Source organism: Corvus kubaryi, unplaced genomic scaffold, assembly GCF_017639235.1.
Source record: "Corvus kubaryi isolate FWS band 111438036 unplaced genomic scaffold, C.kubaryi_AGA036_p1.0 135, whole genome shotgun sequence".
Lineage (NCBI taxonomy): Eukaryota > Metazoa > Chordata > Aves > Passeriformes > Corvidae > Corvus > Corvus kubaryi.
In genome coordinates this window covers 5,636,813-5,656,145 of record NW_024580669.1, presented here as the reverse complement: position 1 = coordinate 5,656,145, position 19,333 = coordinate 5,636,813, and the positions used below count along the sequence as shown (strand labels likewise).

The 19,333-nt window shown below is 44.1% G+C and overlaps 1 protein-coding gene across 2 annotated transcripts in view; it reads left to right on the top strand.

The window, feature by feature from the left end:
* The first annotated feature begins 18,577 nt into the window (after positions 1-18,577).
* Positions 18,578-19,333, top strand: part of FAM107B (family with sequence similarity 107 member B) — a 59,308-nt gene continuing 58,552 nt past the window's right edge. Inside the window, exon 1 of one of the 2 annotated variants that reach the window (XM_042053338.1) lies at positions 18,578-18,720. The gene's annotated coding sequence lies outside the window, so the exon portion shown is untranslated. The remainder of the gene's footprint in view (positions 18,721-19,333) is intronic. The other variant, XM_042053328.1, reaches the window with a different exon arrangement.

Below are 19,333 nucleotides of genomic sequence, written 5' to 3'. Positions count from 1 at the left end.
AGCACCTTGCTTGCAAAGACAAGGCGTTTGGGAATGCTCGGCTTTCAGATCAGGGCAGGTCCATGCCCAGCTACGTTAAAGAGCTCAGATCTCTATGTACCTCCCCGGGTTTACAGGCAGCTCTTCGTCCCCTAGCGGAGTTTGCAATAGATTTTTCCAGCAAAGCAAAGCTGACATGGGTTCCTCCTGAATTTCCAGCAGAACTGGAAAGAAAACCTGGGCTTCTCCAAAGCCAAAATGTGTTTTCAGAGGAAATACATTCTCCAAGAGACCTTGAATGTAAATCTCATGAAGAAAATGGAAATGTTCCAAGGTTTGCAATACAAAACTGAAAATTATATGATTCTAATCCAACATTTTTTGATTTTTGGGGTTTACAAAAAGCCCCAAAGATGCCTGTAGAGGGAACCTCCAGTTAACAGTTACCAGACTGGATTCTTGCAACTCAGTGATGCTGAGTATTGATATGGAAACTGTCAGGGTGGCTAAATCTTTTTCTAAAATGCCAAAGAGGAAGCAAGCTGAGGAGGAAGAGAGAGAGGGGTATGAACAGATCTTTGATAAGGAGAGCTTTTAGCTGTGGAATGAACTTGGAGTGCAGTTAGGGGAGAGCTTGGATGCTATCTTTAGGAGCCAGGAAGCAGGAAAGATTAATCTTAATCTTCCAAAAGGCCTTGCTACCCCAGCAGAAAATGACAGACACTGTTAGAAACTCGACATTCTTCCCTCTAATTGTCACCAAAATATCCACAATGTTCTTGTGAAAGTTGCAACTGGAAGCAAAACTAAAAAAAACCTATAACATTAATCAACATAAAATAAGCTGAAGACTCTAAGAAGTTCATCTGCTCCATATTTTATGTGATAGATGCCTGAGTAGTACAGAACCTGACGGAAAATCCCAAAAGACGGATGCAATTCCCCACCAGCACACTGCAGAATTGCAGCACAGTTGATGTTTTGCACGGTTTAAGAAATTGGAATGTTATAGGATCCTAGAATCATAGAACACCAGATTGGAAAAGACCTCAAAGATCATCTCATCCAACCTCTCTCAGCAAAAGCATGGTCTAGATGGCCCAGGACCCTTTCCAATTTAATCTTGTAAGCATTAATGTTGAGGAATCCACCACTTCACTGGGGAGATGATTTCAATGGCTGATAGTTTTCCTTATGAAAAGCTTTCCTCTTGGGTCCGACTGGAATCTTCCCAGGAATAATTTGTACCCATTACCCTCCATCTTTTCTATGTGACTCCTTGTAAAAACAGAGTCTCCATCTTCTTTGTAGCCACCCTTTAAATACTGGAACATGGTGACAAGGTCTTCCCTAAGCCTTCTTCTCTCAAGGCTGAACAAACCCAGCTCTCTCAGCCTTTCCTCATATGACAGGCTTCTCAGTCCTTGGATCATCTCTGTGGCCTTTCTCTGCACCCTCTCTAGCCTGCCCACACCTCTTTTTGATGTGGGCCCAAAACAGAACACAGAACTCCAGGTGTGGCCTGACAAGTGCTTAGTAGAGTGGGATGATGACTTTTTCTTCTCTGCTGGTGATGCCCTTGTTGATGCAGCCCAGCATCCCATTCTTTCTCAGCAGCACCGAGCTCACTCATCCCGAGCTTGTTGCCCACCAGGACACCCAGGTCTCTTCCCAGCTGGGCTGGTCCCAGCCTGTGCTGCACTCCTGGATTGTGTTTTCCCAGGTTCAAGACCTCACGCTTGTCCTTGCTGAACTTCACAAGGTTCTTATTAGGACACTCTTCCAGCCTATCCAGGTCTTCCTGCAGGGTGGTTCTCCCTTCCAAAGTGTCTAATTCCCCACTCAAGTTTGGTGTCATTGGCAAATTTGATCAGGGTACACTCAATCCCATCATCCAGGTCAGGGATTTGTTGCTAATCTGTCCTTCACAAATGTCTGCTGTTATTTTTGCCTGTATAACCCTAATGTTGTACATTTTTAACCTACTGTTTACTGTTATCTGTTGCACAGGAATTCTGGAAAAGCTCAGGTTTAAATAATTTGGAATGCCCTGGAGAGATCTTATTTGGTTGCCTTTGTTTTCAGTTTCAAGTAGCTGTTACATTTTGTAGACATGTAAAACCACATTAAAAAAAAAAAAAAAATAAAAACTCCAAGATCAAATTAGGCTGGTCCCGGGCAAATTTAACAAAGTTTGTCTATTTCCTGTCAGACACACAGACTGTTCTGCTCAGGAATTTGTGCCTTTCAGTCCACACTTAATTCCATTTGCAGCCTGATTTCTATTTATAATGCACAAAGCAGCGTTATTTGCCAGTAACACTTTAAACAATGCCAGCAATATATTGCAATGTGATCAGCACAGGAAAGAGGAGAAGGCTTTCCTAAATAAGTTACCCGACTAAATTTCTGTCTTGCTTGAACATTCAGGGAACCACAGGAATGAACTATAGGTGTTCAAGGATCACATTGAAGCTTGACAATTCTGTGTTAATAAGGGGCTGGGGAATAAAGGTTCTGTTAACCATGTGGTGGCCAGAGGGGAAGGTCCCTTCAGAAGGGGCCTTGTTTTCCTCAGGTTTTTTTGCTCTTATGATCTGTGATTTTCTTTATTCTGTGTAGACATTCAAAACAAACTATTGCAAGCTAAGCACAGACCTAAATCACAGGCACAAACCAAATCACTGAACCTTATGCTTCTTTTTCCTTCCTCCATCCCTCTGACATCTCCATCTATTATTGTACCTCTGTGCATGTGTCTTTGCCAGATCTTTTCAGAGCCACTCATTTTCTTCTCACAGTTTTCCTTTCCTTTTGGAGTATGTCACTCTATCTGCTTTCATGTTTCCTCTCACAGTTTGAGCATCCAAACCATTGTCAAGTGTCTCACTGGGTTACAAAGATAAAAGCAGAGTTCTTGAGCCCTTGAGCTTACGACTGAATGTCTGTGTCTTCAGGTGATCTCACCTAAAGCAGACCCTTCAAACACATTGATTCTTTCCCTATGGGGAGCTCAGCTTCAGGTGTGGTGGTCAGAAGTCCAAGATGAACAAAAAATGGAACAGTTGAATCTCTGATGTCGGTCTCAAGTGTATCATTCTGCCAATTAAACTACACTACAGCCCACACAACCACCTAAATACCTTGTAGGAGGTGCAGTATTGCCAAACAGCAGGTACAAATCAAAGGAAAGTAAAGAGTTCACCACACTGTTTTGTTGAGTTATGGGATGTTTGGGCAGCCAGCAGTTTACATGAGTTCATTAATGAAAAAAATTCATAAAAATCACTGAAGTGACTGAAGGCTGCTAAAACATAAAGACACCATCTGTGGCTAAGCACATCCCATACGTTGTTGAGGGCTGGGAAACCACTATAGTTTTATTTTGTTCCTACATACCTTCACTGCTGGGCCTTGTGGAAGACATAAAATAGAAAATAACCATAATGAGACCAGTCTCATCTTTTAATGACACTTAAATGACAACTAAACACAAACTGCATTAAACAAAAACAATTCATGCTCCACATCCTCAGAAATGTGAGGTTAAACCAGTAGCATCTTACACAGGATGAGCATCCGTCTCTGGCTCTGCTGCTTCCTCAGGTTTGCTGTTCAATAAAGTCACAGTAATTTGGAGCAGAGGCACAGACCAAAACAATCAGCTCTTAGCCAGGAAATCCCCCCAATGTCAAGAGCATAAATCTCCCAGCCCACGCAGAGCTTTGCATTCCTGCAGCACATGGGACCCATTAATGCCCCTCACAGCCCTCAGCAACAGCAGTGCTGGAGCAGCTCTGCTCCAGTGTCCTCCAGCTGCTACATCTGCTCTGTTTGCCCCTGGAACCTTTGGGGCTATTTAGGATTTTTTAAGTATTCCAGAAAAAGCCTGAGTGGATCTTCTGCACTGCCCCAGAGCCTGTGCCAGGTGCCACAGGAGGGGCTGGTAGCTCTCTTACTTGGCTGGCTCTGAGGACAGTCATGGTGCTGAATTCCTGAGCAGTGCCAGCAAACCCTGTAATTTTGCCTCATTATGTTCTAGTGAAGCAGAATGAGACAGAGCTTCAATTTAGTGGTGTTCTTTTCCGACAAGGCTGAGAAATGTCATCTGTCACTGAGCAATGAAGCTCAGAGGACTCAGCCAAGTTAAGACTCTTCCTGTTCAGATCAGTTCTTTAGAAGCAAGAGACTCTTACCACACACACACACAGAAAGGCCCTTCAAAGCTCCTCATGCCTTTCACCAAAGCTTTTCACTGCCATATTTACAAGTAGGTCAGGATTAGTTTGCAGCATCAGTGGGGGAAAGTGCTCTGGTACCTGGTCCTGGATGTGAACTAGAACTTACAAAACTAAGAGAGGCCATTCATGATGAAGGATCTGCAGCAGCAGCTCTGTGAGAGACAGGTCTCACTGCCTGCCTTGGCCTCACCTCCAAGCTCAGCTATGTTCCAGCATGGAAAGGGAAGCGGGAGCCCGGCATAGAGCCACAGACAGCTCTTCATATGGCTTCACTACCAGATTTCCTTCCACTACAGCTGGTCAGGGCTATTTATTGGGGGCTAGACCAGCTGGCTTCTTCTCACGTGATTACAGTCTTTAAGAGGGAAATGAGTTGTAAAATAGGAGCACTATTTTCTCACATGGAGAAAAATAATGCCTGTGTGTATGCTCTTACTGGAAAAAAGGAAGCAGATATGGCCCCCAGCATACTCGTGGAGCACCTTGACCCATCTGGACTAACCCTGCCTGAATTTCAAAGTTATTTATAGTTATTAACAGACATTTGAAAAAGAAACAACACCAGCAAAGCTTTTTTTGGCTTTGCCTCAATAACATGGGATGCATCGGGTGATTCATAATGTGTTTGGGACTTGAAAAGTTTTATACCATTTTCAGTCTAAAGGGAGGCCTGACTTTGCTGTGTCTAAATGAAAGGCCAGCTGTGAACCTCAGTCTTACTAAGTCCTGTGAGTGCTGAGGCAGTCAGACAGACTTCTTAAAGCTGAGTGAGACAACTTCAAACGAAAACCTTGAGAAGGAGTCATTGGTACATTGGTAACCTTGCAGGCTGGGCATGCACTGGAGATGTGAGACATCAATTAGGCACAGCAGGATTTGACCTTGGCTCCCTCATCTTTAGAAAATGCTCTAATTCTGAATTCTTGCTATTCTGAGGTAGGACAAGTTGATTATCATGTGGTGTGGATTTTCCCAGGAATGCCATTGTTGTTGAAACTGGTGTGAAAATTCCCACAGAAACCCCTCAGATCAGGTGTATCAGGTTCTTTTTCTTTGTTTTCTAGCAAAAATCCATCTCACTGAAAAATTCCCAGTCTTGTCTAAGCATTATCCTTATAATTTGCACCCATGGACACATAATTGCAGGTGCATTTTGTTTTCCAGAACTGGGCACAAAGGTACCAGTGCCTGCAGTTTTGCTAAGCCCTGTGAGTGGCACAAATTATCCTCCCCTGTAACTGAGTACAGAAAATCACAGAGTAATTTGCAGGTACAAAACAAGAAAATATTTTAAAAAGGAAGAAAAAAGTCAAGGCCCTGTCGCATAGCAGGGATCTGTGTCTGTCAGGTTCAAATGCATATTCAGTGTGTGGAAGGGCACAGAGGAGTGAAAGGAGATGGCATGGGTAGAGAAGTATCTTCAAGAAATTTAAAGCTGTGTCAGGAAAGCAGGAAAGCAAGCTGAGGTGGTAAAAGACACTGTGGAGGGCTATTTAATGAACTCCTTACCCTTGACATCTGCTACTGACCAAAGAGCTGGGCACAAGAATGTCCTATAGCTGAGCCTACAGAAATTAAATCAGATTTACTGCCTTTTTGAGGTTCTTTCATTCTACTAATAAAAGTAGTAAAATTCTACTAATTCCACCAATTTTAATCCATGGCACTTACGACGTTGGGAAGCCCAGCTCCTCTGTGACTGGGAAAGAATCCACATGTTAGTGGGATTATGGGATTCAAGCCCATGAGCAGAGATGTGGGATCTGACATGAACTGTTCAAACCAAAACCTACGTGGCCAAATCTATGACAGTGTCATAGAATCATAGAATCACAAAATCATAGGATCATAGAACCATAGAATCACAGAACGGCCTGGGAGGCCTGGTTGCTTCCCTGGTGCTGTCATGTCCCCTGGCACAGCACCCTTGGCAGCAGTGCTTCAGCTCATGGATCCCCCCAAGAAGCAGCTCTTGTGTTGCTGTACTTGTTACAGTATTGAGTGATGCACGGATAACTCTGTCCCTTGACCCACCACCTTTGTGAACAGGCAGATCGCAGTCATATCCCTGCTCAGCTGCCTTTTCTCTAAACTGCAGTGGAGTTTCAGCCTCTTCTGCCTTTCCTTGTGAGGTAGCTGCTCCATCCCCTTCACTTCAGCTGCCTTCCTCTGTACCTTCTCCAGCTCCACCAGGTCCCCTCTCTCTTTGATACATCAAAGCTGAGATGAACTGTGCTGGGTTTGTCCTGCAGAGCCATCTGACTCATGTGACAAAGTGACACTGTGCAAATTATGAGTCACACAACCCTGGCTGATACAATTTGAAGACCAAGAAAAATCTCTAACTCATAACATATTGTATATCAATTATTCCGTAATTAATAAACATTTCCTCATTTGTTTGTTTTAATATGTGCAATCTGTTCATGAATAGCTTGTGAACATAAATGGTACGAAATCCAGGGAACAAATTGTGAATGGAATTATCTGCTGAGCTCCCTTTGCCATGAGTTTCTTGCCCTTGTTTTAGTTAAATTCTCACTCTAATTTCTTGCACGTTTCTTGTTTTTAATCACAACCTTGTGAGAATCCCCTGGAAATACCTTGCTTGCCTGTTCCCAACAGAACAGATCAAATTGCAGCTGGGTTTAAGTACAGTTGATGAGAAAAGCATTTCATTGTTTCATCTAACTACTCCCTTCTCCTTGTTTCCTTCCACTGTGAACTCTCTAGCTAGCAGATTATTTCCTACAGCAGAAAAAAGTCATCAGGCCTTTGGTAAGTCTCCAGCTCTGCTAGGAAAAGCTGCTGTGCTGATAGATCAAATGCTTCCAGCTCCACCCTTTTCCTCTGTCCTTTTTGCCATCTCCTCAGCACATTCCCATGATCCCAGGCACCCAAGTGGATTTGCACACCCAAGTCCTGTATCCTGTAGTCAGACACAGAGCTGTACCAGGGGATTACAGTACCCAGTAATTTAGAAATTGGCTAGAACTGTTGTGTCATATATGAAATATGACAATCTCCTAACCCATATGTACAATTTATTAATGATGGTTGAAGTGGGAGAAGATAAACTGATGATATAGATATTTGCACACCGGAGCCCTGAATGATCTAAAATATCAGAAGCACTGAAATTTTGTCTAATTCTATAGATCTAAATAGCTCAGGATTGTTTTAATTGGGTTATGCATTTAGTTTAAATGAGCATGAGATAGCTCTAAGTAGTTCCTCAATAATAAGATTAACAAAGGAGATCGATTGAAACCAGAACCATTTGTCTAAAATTTCCCAGTCAGGGACTTTTGATTATATCCCAGTCATTCCCACTTTGGATTTTACAAACAAAAATCTGGCATATGCTGTCATATGCAAACAGGGCTTCAGGATCAGTGCTCGGACTGGTAAAATCATGTTTGTATGCAAGATGTGGCAGGTCCTTGGAGGGCTGCTGACACATGCTAAGCTTCAGCTGCCTCCCTCTGATCCCTTGATCTCAGCGGTCTCTGAAATGAAATGTGCCACAGGGAAAACTTTTGCCAGCCTTTTTCCCATTCATTTAATTGCTAACAAAATGTGTGTCTCCACTTTGGATGCTGTGAGACAGGACAACGACATCAGTAGACAAAACCAAGGGGCCATGAGTAAGCACTGCTGAGCTTCCCTCTCCCAAATTTATTCTGTTAACACATACATAAACTAGAAAAAAAACATTAATTTTCCATTCTGTCTCTTTCTGGGAATGAACATAATGAAAAACACCACTTGTCATAGGAGATGAATGAAATATCGCTCCACTGCCATTAAGTCCAGGGAGTACAGACAATGAGAGACACACAGGGGAGGACTTGGTGTTACAGGCAATGGAAATGCCATTCGCCCAGGCTTAATGCATAGGAACCTCCCATAAGGCAGAACAAACAGAATCACCCACATTACAGAGTCTGCTCAGCATCACCAAACACTATCATCAGTTTTTCCAGAAGAATTGGTATTTCCAAAAGAAGATTTTTTTTCTTCAGAAACAGGTTTTTAGACTAAATGGAAATATTTGTTAAAAGTTTTAGGAAGGCATGTGGGTTTTGGTTAATACGTGAACAAACCCTGAAAAAATGTTTGATTTTAAACTGAAACAGAATTGTTTTCAAGTTTTTGTTTAAATATTTTTGCAAGAAAACCAGAAATTATGTCTGAACAGCTCCTTTTATCAGATCAGAATCAGCTTGAGTACTGTATGTGTACCAATAAAGACAAATTTGCAACTCAGTGTAGCTCCTCTCAGAGGAGTTTATATAAACTCCTGCCAAAACCCACCCTGTAACTATGTCCATCCCAGTGGTGCACTTTCCCCTTATGATTTCCACAGCTCAAGGACATTTAGTCTGAGTAAAGACTAAAGTAACTTAGTAAAGGGCCATGATAGTGAGCAAATACACCGGGAAAACTCCACTCTTCTCTACAGCCAGGATGTTCACTCTCTCCCTTCTAGGGCTGTTATTTTTGTAAAGATTGATTTCTGATGTTTTCTAACCACCCTTTATTTCCACAGGACACTGAAGTGAATTATTTCACTTCTATGCTTCCAGGAAAAGCCAGCAGGAAGCTCTTTGTTTCCTTTTCTTCCTCCTTTGTGCTAAGGGGATTTATTTAATACAGCTGGGAGGTCAGGCCCCCAGAGGTCTATTTGTACGTAATTCTACAACTGCCTTGCATTATAAAAGAATGCAAATGCAATATGTATTGACTCTATGGGTCACAGTGGCACATCTTGTTTGGGGAAATATTGAAGTTATCTGTAATATATAAATAAGGGAGTCCACTGAAGTATGCTGTATTTATAGGGTGCCTCTGCCTTAGTTAATAGCACAGATGAAAACCAGAATACAAATGGTATAAATTTGAGGGAATTACAAGGAGATAATTCAGATTTAAATCCTTTGATAAAAGGGGCCACACTTTAGCAAGATGAGTCCTGGAGCCATGTAAATGAGAGCAGAGCTTCTTATTGGACCTATTTGTTTCGGTAATTGTAGTGGGGCAGCCCCAATCACCATTCAGCCTTTCATCTTTCCTTAAAAAACACTCTGTAGCTTTTTTTGAAGTGAAATTATTGTTTTGATGAATCCTGCTAGAAACTAAAGCAGGATTACAAAGCCAGAACTGCAATAAAGGATACCGGATACTTAGGGAGAGGTGAAACCTCACTTTGACTAAATTGTAATTTGGACAATTTTTTCCAGTCAGCCAGGAATTGTGGACCTAACTAAAATTAAGAATCTCTTGCTGATTTTGAGGGGGCTTGGGTTAAACAATACTACTGGGATCCAACACCAGAGAAGCCTATAGAAGTTTGTCTCCATTGATTGTAGGATAATGTTTCCTGTAAGAAGAATTGTACTAAGTGACAGTGATTAACATTCACAAAAAAATTTACTAACCAGTGCAGAATGAGGAGACTATTGAGCTTTGCAATTTCTTGCCAAATGATACTGCCAGAGTCTCACACGAATTTAAGGGGAGGCTGGACAGGTCCAAGGGGAAAAAGATCAATGGAGGGCTATAACTAGAAATCTTCATCTATTTGTAGAAATTAGTAGAAATTTGTAGAAATTAGTAGAAACTGCAGTCAGTTTTCAGGAGGCTGTGGGTGTCTAGAGACTGTGATTGGAGTATCATGCATGTTTGCCCTTTTCCTGTAGTACTCCTTGGGAATTTACTTTTGTAAATGGGTCATGACAGATTTTTAACCTCGACACTGCAGCCACTCTTACAGACTTTTATGTCTTTATCTTATGATTGATCAGGAGGAAGTGCAAGAAGGGTTCCCAAGGGGACCCTGCAAGGCCTGTCCCAGGACAGGCAGTGCTTCCTTGGGCTGGCAGGTAAGCTGAGGCTGAGGAAGGATGATCTGTGTGTAGTCCCACCACACCCTCGGATGAGTGCTCTTCTTTCTATCATCTGACATCCCAATCTAGCTTGGCACAAATAAATGGTCAAGCAAACACCTCACATAGATAACGGAAGCAATGAGACAGATTGTTGATTTCCCACCAGAGATGTCAAAATTCACTCTGTATTTGGAGCTGGGTGAACAATAAAGTTCTCTTAGATGAAAGGAAATGCTGTGGAATAAACATAATCTGTGACTTTAACAATTAGAATAAGTCATTAATGTTACATTGAGTCAAACTGCCACATAACCTTGCTGTGGGTTCACAGATTACATTAATTTCATTCCTAGATGCACATTTTCCCCTGGATGAAATAAATCCTTCTGTTTCTTCCCATTTATACTGGTGAAAATACAAAGCTGTAAATAAAGTCACCCATCTAACAGTGTTCAAACATAATTTTTGTATTTGCATAAAGTCAACATGCAGTGTAAGGGTTTTTCCAGAGAAAGGTTCCTCACAAAAGGCGAGGTTCAAGACAGGCCAGAGCTCAGGCAGGACCTGCAAAGCTGGACTTGGGTGCTGTGGTGTGTGTGGAAGACCACAGAAAGTGACAGCAGTTGTCTCAGTTACTGGAACTCGGAGCAGGTACTGATCCAACAGGAGCACTAACAGGCTCCTTTACTCACCCTTTATTCAGTATAATAGGATGCCTCCACAAATGAGATATTTTTGTTCATGGAGTTACAAGAAGGAGTAACTTTCTCCATCAGCACTGATATGTTGAACTCATCCAGCAATCCAGAACATAATTTATCTGCCTAACACAAAAAAGTGTTAAGATAAACTTGTCCCTTTTCCATTTGCTCTTTCACATTCATCGATCTCATAAGGTAAATGTCTTTCCCATATTTTGGCATGGCCATGAAGCATCTCCAGGGGTTTCTGTGGCAGACTGGGGACTCTAAAGTGACTTACCCAATACCTTTCTTAAGGTTGTCACCTGAATTGTAATACATGGGGCTCTTGCAGTTAGAAATACTTAAAAGTAGTTCCACAGACAGGTAGAACTTTCAAACTGATTTTTAGAACTGATTGTGGTGAAATAACAGCCATCATTAACAGGAGTGGTGATATGTTTTCCTTTGGAAACCGCATGAAAATCGGGAGGAGACTGGCCTGAAAATGCTTAGCTTCACTCTTGAGTAGTCATGTTTACCTTATGTAGGAATAGTTTATCTCATTTCATGTGCACTGGGGAAGCCACTTCTTGAATTGTACTCTCCAATAATTGAGGAGATGTGCAGGATTAGATCAGGATTTATAATGAGGAGAGAGCAGCCCTGAGGCAGATGCTCTTAAGGAGAGCTATAATTTACTGGCAACCTTATCTAAGATATGGTCAATCAATAAGAAAGCCTCAGAGGACTTCAGGGTAGCCACAGCGTCAATCAACCTGCTGATTTCTTCATAAGGAATACCAGCTGGTTACTAGACCACAGGAGGCAGACAATAAAAACGAAGAGTTAGGGACAGAATAATGATTTATTTCAAGTGGGAAACCAGGAAAAAGGTTTGCAACCTATTTCAGTTAATTGCTTGCTTTGCTGTCATTACTCCATTATTATTTGCAGCAGAATTGGTGACAAGAGACTCAGCTGAAATTCTAAACTGATTAAGCTGAAATGGACTTATTGTGCTCACACTGTGCCTTCACTACCCACTGCTGAAGGTTCTGATACAGCATTCCCCCTATTTTCTTTCTTGATTGTACACAATAAACTCACACACAACCCAGCTTCTCAGCCATAGCTGGAAGTGCAGGCTATGGCTCTGGCTTCCCCTGGGATTCTATCCCATATACTTTGTCTCTTCAGCTTCTTCCCACAGTTCTCTCCATGTGTCTAGAGGACCAAGACAAGCACTCTCATGATAAATGACTCACTAAGAAAGAATCAGAGACTTTGAACTTATTTTAGCACAACTTCCCCAGGAAGAATGAGCCCAGAAATCCCAATAGCATGCAGGACCAGAGATAATCCAGGCAGAATTTCATTGTGTGACTGCCTAAGATGGGCCTGAGCCAGCCAGAGATGCCATGTGCTGATCACAGACCCAGTTTTGGGGTGGACACACACTCCAGTGTTCAACCTGGCTATTACTGGGACAGTGAGAACCCAGAGTTCTGACTCCTGTTCCCAGAACTGCTACCAGCCCAGTGTGCTGGCTTGGAAGTCTCTGTCAACCCTATCACTTCTCTAAATCATCTGCCATCCTGTGGCTTTTTCTGTTTTTCTAGGAAATTATGGAAAACCAGAGCAGCTTGGCTATCTTAAGGATTTCTAGGTGCTCAGCAACTGTTGTGGTATAATAAATTGGGCTAACCTGCCTGTGCAAGGGGATTTGCCTACATTCAAAATATTTGGGCATGTACCCACTGGTTCTGCAGAGCTTGCACAGAGGGTCTGAGACACGGCGCTTGCTCAACTCTCTCTGCTTGGCACAGCATAACCGAGGTTCATGGACTTCTGCATAGGAAATCTCACACAGAAAACTAGAGAACTCAACACCTGGAGATTCAAATTTCTGCTTTAGGTATCAAAGGCCAGCAGCTGTTCTTTTGGGGGTTTTTTTTGTATTTTTTTTTCTTTTTTTAACTTTATTTTTAGGCATGGTGATCTCTAATGCTCCAATTAACTTCAGCTAGGGTTGGCAGTTGAAATCTTTTTCATTTCTAAATTAGACATGCTTATATATTCTGGTGATGGGCATGCTACAAACACCATGGTGATTGTTGTCTTGCAGTACCAGCTACTAGGAGGAAAATTAACTCTATCCCAGCCAAAATCAGGACAAGTTGTCAGGCTTAACCAGCACTTTGAGATCCTGTGATGGTAGAGTCTTGCTCCATGAGAATAATCCTCTGCACGTGTTCACACGGCCCATGGAAAGCCTCCAGAGTGCAATCATTACTGCACAAAAGACAGAAATAAAGCTACTCGTCCTTTGCAATTTGCATGTACTTTATGGTTTAGAGCACAGAGAATATCTGCCCATCTTTCCTTTCATGGAGGAAAGAGCATTTGATTATTTCTTGTAGTGCGAAATGATATGAGATTGTCTGCTCCCACTGCTATAGGGCCACCCTGAGCACAGTCTGCTAACAGCCTGTCATCCTGGGTAAATAAACCAGCTTGGGAATGGAAAAATTTGCCCAGCCTGCACAACAGTCCAGATGTGTCCCAGCTGGAGGTAGGGACAGGCCTCCTCAGAGGCTTTGTCTCACGTTTTTCTGGGTCTCCAGCTACTACAGCTGTATTTTCACAGACTTTCCTGTGTCATCCCTGGGAAGACAGCTGGGCGTATCTTTTTAGGTCCAGTTGAAGCAAAATTCCTCGTGACCTCCACAGGAGCAGGAGAAGTTTCCAAGCCTTCATCAGGCTTTGTTGCTTCATCTCATCTAAGAGGCAGGCAGAAATACAGGCTCAGTCTAAACTAACTTGAGGGCTGTGGCAATTTTAGCAATGGCTTAATTAGCTGAATGAGGCTTTCTGTGTCTGACCTCACTCCAGAGAGGTGAAATGGGGAGGAATTCTGGTATCATTACTTGCAGCACCTCAAGGCTTTGACCCTACAGAGGATGCCACTGACATGTTGTGGAGTCTGTTAAAATGTTCTGCATTACAACCCTGAGCCCTCTTGTAAATGTATGTCTGAGGATCTGATTTCCCCAGAAAAGTGCTATGGAACGCTAGGCACTGTGTATCTGTATTACACATAGGATGTGTATCCTTTCCACAGATCCTGTGTCCTTCATGATCAAACTGACACGTAGGCTCAGAGATCTTGGTGCCTGCTTGCCTATGCCAGTGCCAGGGGCACAGTTTGTGTTACTAGAATGATGTAAGACCACTATAATGACATGAGAAGACAAACAATGGCACATAAAAATGGCCAGATTAAGGGAGAAGGTGGCCAGAAAACCACAATCCAAGCATATCTATAATTTTCTGACCTAATCTTGTAAGACCTTGAGGTTCTAGAGGTCAATACCTAATTTTGTCTGAAGATGAACCTCGCTTAGTGTGTTCCACCTGCAAGTTCAAACTGTGTCAGCAAGGAAGTCACAGTTATCTTCTGTTCTACAAGACCAGAACCTGAGGCAAAATGACTTATTTCAGGTTGCTCAGTGAGTCAGTAATGGAGGCAATATGAGAAGCTGGGTCTTAAGTCCTAGCAGAGGGAGTGCAGAACAGCTCTTCAGAGGCCAGACTACAGGCAGGGATAAAATCAGTCTCCAAAAGAGTGATCAAATGAAACTCTGCTGTTGGAAGGTAAATTTAATCCCCTTTTTTTCTGCAGCCTGGGGAATGAGCATGTTTTGGATCCAACTGTGTGACATTAATCACAATATGGAATATTTGAGCCAAAGGTCAGCCACAGGGGGCCAACTACTAACATATGGGATTTATCTGTCTACTTCTTCCATAAAGATGCAGCATGCTGGATAATTAAACTCCTGAGTGCCAGCGTGGAGTGTAGTCTGTTTTTTTCCACTGCTCTTTATGATTTGATCCAGAACCATTTCCTTTCACTGTATGCTCAGAAGGGGAGGAAGCAAAGGTGGCATCCTGATCTTCATTATTAATACACAGGAAAACTTGGAGGAAATCCCTTTTATGCCCCTGGCTTTGTGTAAAGAAAACCCTGCAAGCTCCAAAGTCATATTGTTCAGCTCCTATATATATTCATTCATCTATGTGCATAGCAGATGTTTCTTCAAATACTCAACTGATGTTTCTACAGAATTACAGTATGGAAAAACATTCATAGCAACCTGCATTCCAGTTGATTTCCTTCTATTAAATTAAAAATCTAGGAAAAAAATTACATTTAAAGTGGCTATAGGCAAATAAAGAAAACCACAGTCTCCTGTGATTCAAGTCAGTGCTTCCCCACATTATATGGAATAAAAATCCTGGTGTACAGGCAGCACTCAACTCCTGTTTGCAAAGAGGAGCAGGCAATGGGGAAGAATTTTGCCACTCTGGGTGAAGGAATTACACAAAGCTAAAGAAATTCTGAGGAAGGCATCTAGCTGAAGCTGGTCAGGTGCTGCCTCGTACAACCAGCAGAAGCACTTCCAAAGCAATTAATCCACTTCTAATACAGACATTTAGAGTAGGAGGCACAAATCTCTCTCTGAGGGTACCTACTTCTAACCCAGCCTTCATGACCTGCTTAGACGAGACGTCTGCTTTCAGACAGCTAAAACTAAGGAAGGGGAATCCCACAGCAGCTGACTCCACTTGTGTCTGCCCCTGTAAAATACTCCACTTTGTTTCTGCTACACTAAAATTGTTCTTACTGTTATTTAAGGTTATAATGTGGTAATACCCAAAAGCCAGGTATGGTGTGGACACGGCATAAAATGCAATTCCCTACCTCACAAAGAGGGATTTAAATTAAAGGATGATTTTGCTTTTAATTCTGCAGTTTGACTAAAAAGAAATACAAACAGCAACAGGCAATTAAAATACATAATACTTGATTCGTGAGATACCAAAATGCCAAAGTACATACTGCATATGTCCTGTGACAATCATGTGATAGAATGTCTATGCACTTTTGGCTATAATGTTAATAAGGGAATTTTTTCATGTTAAGTATTGCCAGTGAATTATTTTGTCTAAAGTGCAGCCAGTTTATTAATTCTTTTCTATTCCAATACACTGCTTTTCATGTCAAATAAAATGGTAATGTTTTGCATTTATATATTGCTTTTAATCTAGAAAGATCCCTGAGGCTTTTTCGAGCGCTTTCTAGAGTTTCAGTACCCACAGTGCTGGGGGGAGAAGGCTTGTCATGAATAAAATGCAGTTGTGGCCAAATTTCTTCATCACATGAACCATGGACTGTAATTTTCTTGTGGTCAAAAGGCAAGAGGCACATAGGATGTGCCTGAAAGAAGGAATAGGAATTCCGGGAATCTGAGTGGCTCACAGATGGGAGACAATGCTGACCACTCATGTTCCTCTCTTCGGGGCTGCAGCTGAGCTGGACTGACTCATTCCCCTGCCAGGGGTCTGAGGTACCAGGCAGCTGTTGCACCAAAACCAGGCAACATGATGACTCAAGTTATCCCTTTAATTGCTTGTGAGATGTTTAACTCAGAGCTATCATTTGACCACTGTCTTTTATGAGGCACTGAGTGAGAAATTAAAACAACACAGTAACAGGTTGATCTCAGCCATTGCTGGTCTTCAGGTGTGTCCTTGGTGTGTCCTTTCAGCTTTCTGCCCCTCACAAATCTTCCCCTTTCTCACTTAAATCCAGCAATATTTTTCAGGCCTGGATACAGCCATGGCAGCTTAGGGGTTGCACAGCATTACAGTAATTTCACAAAGCACAAGAGAATTGTGTGTGTGTGTGGACTTGGCTAAAGCTGCACCTGCCAACGATGCTGCATAACCACACACTTAAACTGAATGTAACTCTGGAACAAAACACCATGAAAAATGCCCATGCTCCTTTGTCAAGCCATGGCAAGAGATGCAGAGTTTTTTTGTAATTTTGCTTCAGAAAAGTGTTACATTCCATTTAAAGGTGTGGATGTGCAGGATCTGCTGGGAAGATCATACATATCACAACAAAATAGCTGTCTGAGCCGAGGAAGGGTAGGGAAACACTGATGTGAGATGTCAGGTTTCAGAACAGGGACAACTGCCTGTGCAGTGTCTAAGGCAACAGAGATAAAAACTTGATCGGGGCTACTACGAAGTGTCTTCAGAATACAAATGGTTAATGCTTGGATACAGCATTGATATGGAGAGGTCTGTAAGGTCAAGAATGCAAAAGATAAGGAAATCCAGCATTCTGCTGGCCTTGCAATTAACTTTATTTCGTTGCTGTTTGCAATTTTCTGGCCATAAACTATCTCCCCCTCCCATGCTTCAGATGGAGGGTTGCTCACAGACCAGGGAACTAATCAATATTTACACTGCCTCATTCATCCAGGCACATAATTTTACCACATTTATTTTTTAAAAATCAATTTTTATGAGGTTTTTCTTCAGACAGCGTCCATGAGCACCACATACAAAACAACTATATCTCACAACACTCCTGTAATGGAAAGAGTGCTGGGGAATGAGGCTGCCCATTGCCAGGGCGGACACTGTGAACATGGACAACACAAACGGTTGTCCAACTTGGCATGTCACAAGAGACTTTTGGAGGAGCACTGAGTATTTTTTAACATCTCATCTGTTCACAGGACAGCTCTGATTGTGTATGTTGGTGCTTGGCAGCAGGCTTGAATTGAACCAGATGTGACAATAGCCACTGGTGCCCTGGATTTCATCTATTTCCTAGGTTTCACCCCGGCTGCCGTTTATTCCTAGTGGAAGAACAGCTGCACACAAAGACCTGAATAGTCTTTTCTTTAGTACAAACCAGCACTCCGGATTTCAGCCCTGCCCCACAGAAAACATGTTTCTTCCAACTCACTCGCTGCCCTTCCCATCCTGGGGCAGTGGGTTATTTAGCATAAATTCGGTGGAAATAGCACCATCTACTGAGCACCCAACATTCTTCCTGCTGGGACTTCTGAGGCTGGGGCTTTTGCAGGGGAAGGGTCTGTCTTCGCAGCCCAAGGGATGCCGAGTGCTCAGCTCCTCAAATTACTGAGCTCCCCAGATCAGCCTGAAGCTTTCCATCCCTCAGATGACTCAAGCCGCGGTGCTGTGATTCAAGTCATCTGTTTTGAAGAAACCCAAAATAATCCCAGCGATAAATATACAAAAGAAATCTATTTAATCCCAGTGCGTACCCCAGTGTATAAACACATATTTCATCCTCAGATGTCTTTCTTTGTTTGGGTTCATTCCCAAAGTCTGTGCAATCTATGCCGTGTCCCAGGTTCTCTTTCACGTCCCCATCGTGTAGTGCTCACTCGAGACAGATTTTGCATGCACTGAACACGTTTTGTCTGGCTGGCCGTGACCTCTTGGCCTCCGACTTGGATGGGGATCTTAATTCCGACAGAATTAAGTGGGAATATCCACAGCGACAGGGCTCCGGGACACGGGAAGGAACCACTCGGGAAAGTTAGGCACAGCTGGGAGATTTTCTTCCATGGAGAGAGCGGCGGCTCCCGCAGGTGAGCGGGGCCGCTCAGCGGACCCACGGCCCCGGCAGGAATTTGAGACCCACCCGTGGCTGGCCCCACGCGCGTTGTTCCTCCCGGGGCGGGGCGGCACTGAGCCCGTGGAGCCCGGCCCGGGCCGCCACGCGGCCCCGTTTTTCCCCCGTTTCCCTCGGGATTTCCCCCTAGCCATGCCCGCCACCCCGGATTTTTCCACGCCTGACAACAAAGGAGGCGGCGGGGCGGCCGCGGCGGTGACTCAGCGCCGGGCCCGCCCCCGGCCCGCCCCGCCGCTCCCCTCAGGCGCGGCCGGGCCGGCTCCCCGCGTGTGGCGGGGCCGGGCGGACACTCCGGCGGCATCGGGCGGGCGGGAAGGCAGCGGCTGCTCCTCTCTGTCGCTCCTCGGCTCCCCCTGCCCTCGTCCCCCACGCTGCCGGGCGGGCAGAGCCGCCCCGCCGAGGTAGGTTCTGTGTCTTCTCCGCACACAAAGGCGCTGGCGCGGAGCGACGGGATATCCCAGCCCGGCGGGGCTGAGGGACGGTCGCTCCCGGGGAGGAGGGGGGAGCGGCGGGTACCGGCTGGGGGGGCACCCGCGCCTTCCTTCGTGAAGGGAAGCACGGGGAGTTCGTCGTGGCTCTGCATAAATTAAAGGGGGAGCAAGCAGAAGGGTGCCCGGGGTGCGCGGGGCTCCGGCGGTGCCGCCGGTCCCGCCGCCCCCTGCGGGTGTCCCCGGCTCGCCGAGGCCTTGGGGTCGGTGGGTGTTCGGTGTGTCCGTGGTGTGTTCGGCGCCTTCTTGGGGGCAGCTTTGATCCTTTGGTGACTCTTGCAGCCGTGTGAGCACCCCCATAGTCCCGCGGGGTCTGTGGGTGCAGGCTGGCAGGACTGGGGGAGTGGGTAGTGGTGGATGTGTAGAGGAGTCGGAAAAGCAGATAAAAAAGATAAATATTGTATTTCCTATATGTGGTGCCCTGTAAAATGGGCATTCAGAGCAGCTGAACTTCTGGTGTGGGCAGTGGATGTCTCCTTACAGATCTTTAAAACAAGTAGAAGCTGGGAGCGGGACAAGCCCCGAG